The 8,050-nt window shown below is 42.7% G+C and overlaps 1 protein-coding gene across 13 annotated transcripts in view; it reads right to left on the minus strand.

The window, feature by feature from the left end:
• The window catches only part of FAM126A (family with sequence similarity 126 member A), a 120,369-nt gene extending 113,554 nt beyond the window's left edge, over positions 1-6,815 (minus strand). For all 13 annotated transcript variants that reach the window (XR_005526521.1, XR_005526522.1, XR_005526519.1 and 10 more), the window contains exon 1: positions 6,200-6,815. The gene's annotated coding sequence lies outside the window, so the exon portion shown is untranslated. The remainder of the gene's footprint in view (positions 1-6,199) is intronic.
• Positions 6,816-8,050: the final 1,235 nt, after the last annotated feature.

Here is an 8,050-nt window from a genome sequence, read left to right on the forward strand (position 1 = left end):
CAGACACAGACTGAAACAGGCTCCAGGCTCTGAGCTGGCAGTCAGCACAGAGCCCGACGCGGGGCTCGAACCCACGAACCGCGAGATCATGACCTAAGCGAAAGTCGGACGCTTAACCGACTAAGCCACCCAGGCGCCCCAAGATATGGGCAATTATTAATCTATCAAGAAGCTAACTGCTATAGTATTTACTCAAAATTATTGGAAAAAGCTTATATTTTCAACACCTGAAATAAATGATAGTAAATCCATATGCCGGAACATTAACTACAGATTTAAAATGATGTTTTGCCATAAATGAATTTTTATTTGACTCAGATAAGCATTCATGCAATTAAGTGAAAGTAAGCTAGTGAAAAAACAAAAAACAAACATAGTACATGTTTTTTTGTTGTTGTTTAAAAAAAAAGTAAATAACTGTTGGTGGGAATGCAAACTGGTGCAGCCATTCTGGAAAACAGTATGGAGATTCCTCAAAAAACTGAAAATAGAACTACCCAAGACCCAGCAATTGCACCACTAGGTATTTATCCAAGGGATACAGGTATGCTGTTTCAAAGGGACACATGCACCCCAATGTTTATCGTAGCACTATCAACAATAGCCAAAGTATGGAAAGAGCCCAAATGTCCATCGATGGATGAATGGATAAAGAAGATGTGGTATGTGTATACACACACTATTACTCAGCAATCAAAAGGAATGAAATCTTGCCATTTGCAACTACGTGCATAGAACTAGAGGGTATTATGTTAAGTGAAATCAGTCACTCAGAGAAAGACAAATATCATACAACTTCATTCCTATGAGGACTTTTTAAGATACAAAACAGATGAACATAAGGGAAGGGAAGCAAAATAATATAAAAACAGGGAGGGGGACAAAACATAAGAGATGCTTAAATATGGAGAACAAGCAGAGGGTTACTGGAGGGGTTGTGGGAGAGGCAATGGGCTAAATGGGGAAAGGGCATTAAGGAATCTACTCCTGAAATCATTGGTGCACTCTATGCTAACTAACTTGGATGTAAATTTTTTTTAATTTAAATTAAAAAAAGAAAAAAGTAAATAGCAATTAAAAAGAACCTATAGGGGCGCCTGGGTGGCTTAGTCGGTTACCCGTCCGACTTTCACTTAGGTCATGATCTCGCGGTTCGTGGGTTCGAGCCCCGCGTCGGGCTCTGTGCTGACTGCCAGCTCAGAGCCTGGAGCCTGTTTCGGTCTGTGACTCCCTCTCTCTCTGACCCTCCCCTGCTCACGCTGTCTCTCTGTCTCTCTGTCTCTCTCTCTCTCTCCTAGAAATAAATAAAAATATTAAAAAAAAAAAAAAGAACCTATAAAGATATTCATTAAAGTGTTAATAAGAATTATCTCTAAGTGGAAGCATTATAAATGTTATTTATCATTTATGCATTCGTGAATTTTCCAAATTACCTATAGTTATTATATCTTACATTGGTAATTAAGAAAATACAGAATGTTTATAATATTTCTGTGACTACAGTAACAATAGTATATGTAGTATCTAAAATCATGCCAACATTGATATTCCCATTCTTTTAGGTTGCACCAAAATTAGGAATGCCTACATTCTCTAGGTCAGATCATACTTTGATACCCTAACCACAATGTAAGAAATTTTCAGAACTTTAGAAAGCAGATAAAAGTTTTCACCCACCTTTATTTATGATCAAGTACAATGTCCAATAATATTTTGAATTAACCATTCTGCTTTCAGCCCTCTGCCAAAGCTAAGAATCACAAAAGAGGAATAAGCCCTAGCCATCAGAACCCATGGAGCTCAACTTTTAATTACATCCAAATCCTGAGCCAGAAATGGGAGGAAGGGAGGAAGGGAGGAAGGGAGAAAGGGAGGGAGGGAGGGAGGAAGGGAGGGAGGGAGGGAGGGAGGAAGGGAGGGAGGGAGGGAGGGAGGGAGGAAGGAAGGAAGGAAGGAAGGAAGGAAGGAAGGAAGGAAGAAGGTGGGGAGGAAGGAAGGAAAGAAGGAAGAAAAGGAAAAAAGAGGAAGGATGGGAATATAAATATTCTCTTTCTCAGGATAGAAAGTATGGGCCTTGACAACTTCTAATCATAACTCTTCCTGGTCTCATTTGGGAGACATAGAAATGATTTCATCCTCCAATGTATTTAAAAGGCATATATCCAAAGGGCAAGCAAACAAAATTTCTTCTGAGCAAAAAGATGTTTTAAACAGAAGATTTTCAAATGTTAAATATTCTCTTTCCTCAGTGCAGATATGCAGCCTAACGCCAACAGGGCCAAAAAGACTCTGGCAGTACTTGGCTCTCAGTAACAAGCAATAGTCAAACTGTTAATTCCATCTGCTCCCCTCCAAAAAGTGACAAAGCATTACATGGCGGTGCCAGAGGTCCCAAGCTTCCTTTAAGGAGTTTTCCTGAGCAACATCCATTTTCACAATATTAATATGCTCTCTAACTTTGTTTAAATACTTTAGAAAATCAATCTTGATACTACATGATGACAACTTGGATGCTGACAACAAAGAAATGTGCTGTCTTTAACATCATATTCTTTGCTGCTCCCAAATTGTCTTCCTTTCTTATTTGTCAATGCTCTGAATTTCACCCACTTCCATCTTCTGAGGGACTCAGTTCTAGTAAATATCTCATCTTTCCTAAATCTCTTACTTGTCACCTTATTGATGCATGTAAAGAAACACACATAACATTCCTTCAACCTGTATCCCTCTTCAATGGTTTTCAACCTCTCCTGAACATTGGAATTACCCAGGGAGCTTTAAAATACCTGTGCAACTAATCAATAGTAACAGAAAGTAGATCCGTGGTTTCCTGAGGATGAGAGGGAGAAATTACAAAGGGACACAAGAAAATTTTGTAGGGGATGGATATGTTTGTTATTTTGATTGTGGTGATAATTTTACAAATGTAAATCTATGTCAAACATTAAATTGTGTGCTTTAAACATGTGTAGTTTATTACACGCCAATTAATTTCAACAAAGCTGCTGAAATAAATACTAATGCCTGGGTTTCCACGTCAACCCCAAATTGGCATGGGCTTTTCCCTGGAAATCAAGATTCTTAAAAGCTTCCCAAAAGACTGAAAATGTGCAGCTAAGGATGAGAAGCACTGCTCTATAGCTATCATCCTCTCCCTTCTTCAGTTTTCTTGAAATGCCTCACTCAAGCATGTCTACTTTATCATCACCCATTCTTTCTCAATCTTCCAAAGGCTGGTTTCTGAACCACTACTCAGTTAAAACTGTACTTGTTCAAGCAACCTACGGAATCCAGATCCTTAGGTTCCTGGAATCCTCTCCTTCCTTGACACCTTTTTACCACATTCAAACGTGTTAACCCATTCCCCTCTATTTGAAATTCTCTCCATCCTTAGCATCTCTCCTGATGTTCCTCCTACCTTTCTAACTACTACTCTTCTATCCCTTTCACAACACTATTCTTCTACCCATTTCTGCTTTTTATCAGGCTGTTCTCTAGCTTCTGCTTTTATAAACTAAAACCCTTCCCTGAGTCATTTCAATGTCAACAAATCAATACAGCTTCAATTCAACCCCCAATCTACCCTGCAATCCTGATTTCCTTTATAAGTTCCACATCCATGAATCCAAACATTTAATGACATCTTTACCTGAATGTTCCACAGCTTCCTCAAATTCAGAAAACCCATAATAGAAATTATCATCTTTCCTCCATCTCCCCTCACTTTCAATCACTAGAACCAAGTCAAATCCTCAGGGTCCTGATTCTTCCTTCTTTCTTCCCAAAGGTGACAATACCTATCAGGTTCTACTACACTCTACTAGGGTAAGGGTCTAAAACAAAAATTCGTTACATGGTTTTTTACTCATCACCACTAACCCAGTCCCTGTAACCAAGGATACAATGCCCCGATCTAGAGTTCTACCACCCTCACTCTTCTCATCTTCCACTATTTCCTTATCTAATCCCAGCATTCAAGTCATGTTAATGTCAATGGTATTGGCTTTGGATTTGTCACTGACAATGACTTCTCTAAACTACCATAGTTTCTCCTGCCTCCTTGCATTCTCACTTATTATATTCTCCTCTTGCACCTACTGCAAGAGGTCACCTCCTCTGACCTCCTGCACTTAGCTAAATTATATCATATTTCAAAACTGTATTGTTTGCTCCTGATTCTACCTACATCCAAGCTGAGTTAGCCATCTCCTACTCTGCTACCTTCCTACACTTAGGCATATCTTTATTCACATTTATCACATGGTATTATAATCGTTACTTATCTGTCTTCTACATCAGACAGTAAATTCCTTGATGACAAGAGTTATGCCATTCATTTCTGCCCTAGAACCTATTCAGCCTGGGGCAGTGCAAAATAAATTTATGTTTGGCATAATGTCAATTATTTTCAAAATGTAAATATGATACCCCCAAAATGGTACTGATACTAACATTTTTCAAAGTTTTTACACTTTCATCATAAAATAAATATCATGCAACAGGATCCTAAATAAAATAGTTGATTATAAGACTGCCAAAACAACACTACTCTAAGAAATGCAATCAAGAGCAGATTTCATAAAATAGAAACACAACAAAGAAAGAAACCATAGCAGGAATAACACACATTGACCTAACTAACACCTTATCTGGGTGTCTATACCCAGGTACTGTTAATGTTGATAAGTAAAAGGTTTTATAATCCCTCTATGGTAATAACAGTAGTAAATCAAAAAGGGATAAAATAAGCCAAATCCAGAATTTTTTAATCTAAATATGTGATGGTTTTCCCCTTAGCCACTTTATTTAAATGAATTATTTGAATAACCGACTTTAAAGCCACTATTGGCCCAGCAGATCCTAATTTTTTTTCTTTCTTGCCTTTCCCTGCACTTCAAAGAAATGGTGTTTGGAACCAATATTCGTGTTGTAAGCCTTAAAATGCATTAACCCAAGAAAAGGTGCTTATAAATTGGAGGGGAGGGGTAGTCTGTGGATGTTAGGAAAATGTTCTTATGTAAAACAACTCTCCCGGGTCTATCACATTGACTCAAGGTTACACCGATCCTTATGACTTTATGCAGATAAGATTTTAAAAGCTAAAAATTTCAAACCGTCAAGTGTTACATGAACCAAAGTGGTGCCATACCGGCTCCAAATACTACTGTGTGACCCAAGGACAAATAATTTGCAAAAGGACAGCTTGGTCCTACCGCCTGCCGTATGGTCTCTGAAATTAGCAGCTGCCTGTGGAACAAACTCCCCCTACCTGAAGAGCGGAGCCGCTGCCGGATGTGTGATAGTGTATTCATCAGAGACCGATCCAGTGCAGTACGAAACCACTAGGGCAAAATTAAAATCTTTCAGGAATGCCTAAACTTGGAGGGCACAAGAGCACAACTGTGCACGCTGAAGGGCGGATACGCAGTTTTGCTGAACCGTGCAAACTTGGGGTCTTCCAATACAACCATTTTCAGACAAAACCCCGACGACTCTCCAGCACGTTAAAATCATCCTCAGGAGAGGAATAACTCCTAGAAAGAAGGGAGCAAGTGCTGAAGCGGGGATCTCCAGTGTAATAACCAAGGAAGGAATCGTGGCTGCTTTCCGAATCTCCCTGCCCTGCGGGGGACACCAAAGACCAAGGCGAACGCTGCTTTTAAAAATGGGGTTGGGGGGAGTTGACGGTGACCATTTTGGCCACTAGACTGGACGTATAGCGGTAGCCTCCCTGGAATGGGAGAGGCCAGGCCGGAGCATCAGCTGCGGCTGGGTGGGGGTGGGGGGCCCCCCGCAGAGGGGCGGCGGGTCCCGCCCAGGCGGGTGCCTCCTGGGCACGCCCGGAGTCTGGACTGCTCCCTGCCGGGAGAGAGAAAGACCCGAGTCCACGCGCACAAAGCTGCCGCCGCCCAGGCAGCAGACGGGCTGCGCCCAACTTCGGGGTGAGCAGCCGCCGGCCGCAGCCCACTCACCCGACCCCGCCGCTCAGGTTCCTCGGACGTCCCTAGAGCCCAGCACCTTCTCGCGCCCACCCGCAGCGCCTCGCGAGGGAGCCGTTACCCCCAACGAAGGCGCCGCCCCGGGGACAAAGTCCCGGTCCCCTCCCCGCCGCCGCCTCGCCCCGGCTCCTCCCTGACAAAAAAGTTATCGGTCGCCGGCTGCCCTGGGGGCCCGGCGTGGGTCGCTCGGTCGGACTCACCAGAGCGGCTTCCCGAGCTCCACCTCCAGAACCTCGGCTTGTTTGACTCCCAGCGACAGCGACGGCAGCTGCTCTGCTTTCTCCGGAGTAGAAGCACCACCTGCCCCCCCTTCTTCCTAACAGAACGGGTCCCAGCGAGCCATCTTCCCCCTCTGCTTACTGACTGACAACCCAGCCGGGAGAGCCGCCACTGCCGCCAGCCACTCTGACAGGCACGGCTACGGACCCGTCCCCAGGCAGCCAACCACCACCGCCCCACTCGGGCTCGACCTATCGCCGTGCCCTGGGGCGGAACCAGAACAACTTCTTCACCAATAAGAATCTTCCTCTCCTAGGCCTGGGGCGGAGCCATAAGGTGGGAGGGAGGGCGACTTTAGGTGGGCGTGGTCTAATCAATGGGCGTGGTCGGGGAGCCAAGGGGAAGATGATTGACTGTACGATTTGCTGCACAGCATAGATTACAGTGATCTGAGAAGGTCTCTCAGACCCGGAGCCAATAGGATTTATAGCCCTCTCAGAAGAAAATAAGCCTTTCAGAGTGATGTTAACCATGATTACAGAAGATAAACTAACTGATATTTTAATTTCTTGGTCAGGAGCATTTACTTTCCAATAATTCGAGTCATAAGAATTTATTAAAATCTCATCAAATACCAGAAGAGAAAAATATGTACGTTTTTGTAAAATGGTCATAAAAATTCTTCCCATCTTATTATATCATTGCTTTTGGCCTTGGCCTGGAAAAGGTCAAACATAATTCCCCAACTTCTTTCCATGGGCTGTTTTTATTTTCTCCATATTCCCTCCCTGCTCTTTCCCAAACACATACATTTGTGTGGCTACTGGCAACTGAGCACATCTGAACCAGCTCTGTAGCTCCCTCTGTTCTGGACTTTGTCAACTCCTCCTATCACATCCCTCTCAAGTCCAGTCAGAATTAATTAAAAGAGAAATGGACTTCACCCTGGAAGACAAAAAGTCATTCTAGGTTTACTCCAGAAAAGGGAAAGGCACCAATTGATCCTTTCAAACATGCCAAGCACATAAATAAGAAAATACATGATGTCAAACAGGCATCAAGCAAACAATTTTAGGTAACCATTAGGGCAGATCTCTAGAGCAGTCACCATCCCCTTTCCAAAAACATAGCCAAATTTATAAGCAAATAACAAAATACAGTGATAAGGGCAATAAAGCTAGGTTCAATGAGCATGGGAAACACAGAGGAAGAAATTAGCGTATTTAGGAATGTCAAGGAGCTTCACAAGGAAGGTAATGTTTGAGTTGGATCTGAAAAGGTAAGTAGGTATTTGCCAGAGAAGAAAGTCAAGGGGGATTTCAGTAAAAGGGAAACAGCATGTTCAAAGGCATGGAGTTGGAAAAGGGCACTGAGTGGTTGGGGAACACTGAGAAAGTGGGTGGGATTGAAAGTGAGTAGCAACCAAAAATTAAGGTAGAGTAAAAGATTGAGATGAAATTATAAAAGGTCTCATGAGCTACATTAAGGTCCTTAGAAGAGCACTGTTCAACAGAGCTTTCTGCAATGATGGAAATGCTCTGTATTTGTGTTGTCCAATGTAATAGCCACTAGCCACTTACATGGCATAGCTGAAGAACTCTTTTTTTTTTTTAAGAAAAGCAGACTGCTACCTGCAGCACATCATTTGGATATGTCTGGAGTCTTGGAAGCTTGATTACTCTACCTTCTCCTACAAATGGACCTGGAGAGCTTGTTTATAGGATCTAGCAGGGGAGCCCACTGGAAGAATGGTCCTCCTCTATCAATACAAGTTGTCCTCTTGAGCTATGTTCAGCCCTGGGAGAGAACATGTGGAATGGTGAGGGAGAATA

Source organism: Hyaena hyaena, unplaced genomic scaffold, assembly GCF_003009895.1.
Source record: "Hyaena hyaena isolate Hyena2069 unplaced genomic scaffold, ASM300989v1 scaffold_1148, whole genome shotgun sequence".
Taxonomy (NCBI): domain Eukaryota; kingdom Metazoa; phylum Chordata; class Mammalia; order Carnivora; family Hyaenidae; genus Hyaena; species Hyaena hyaena.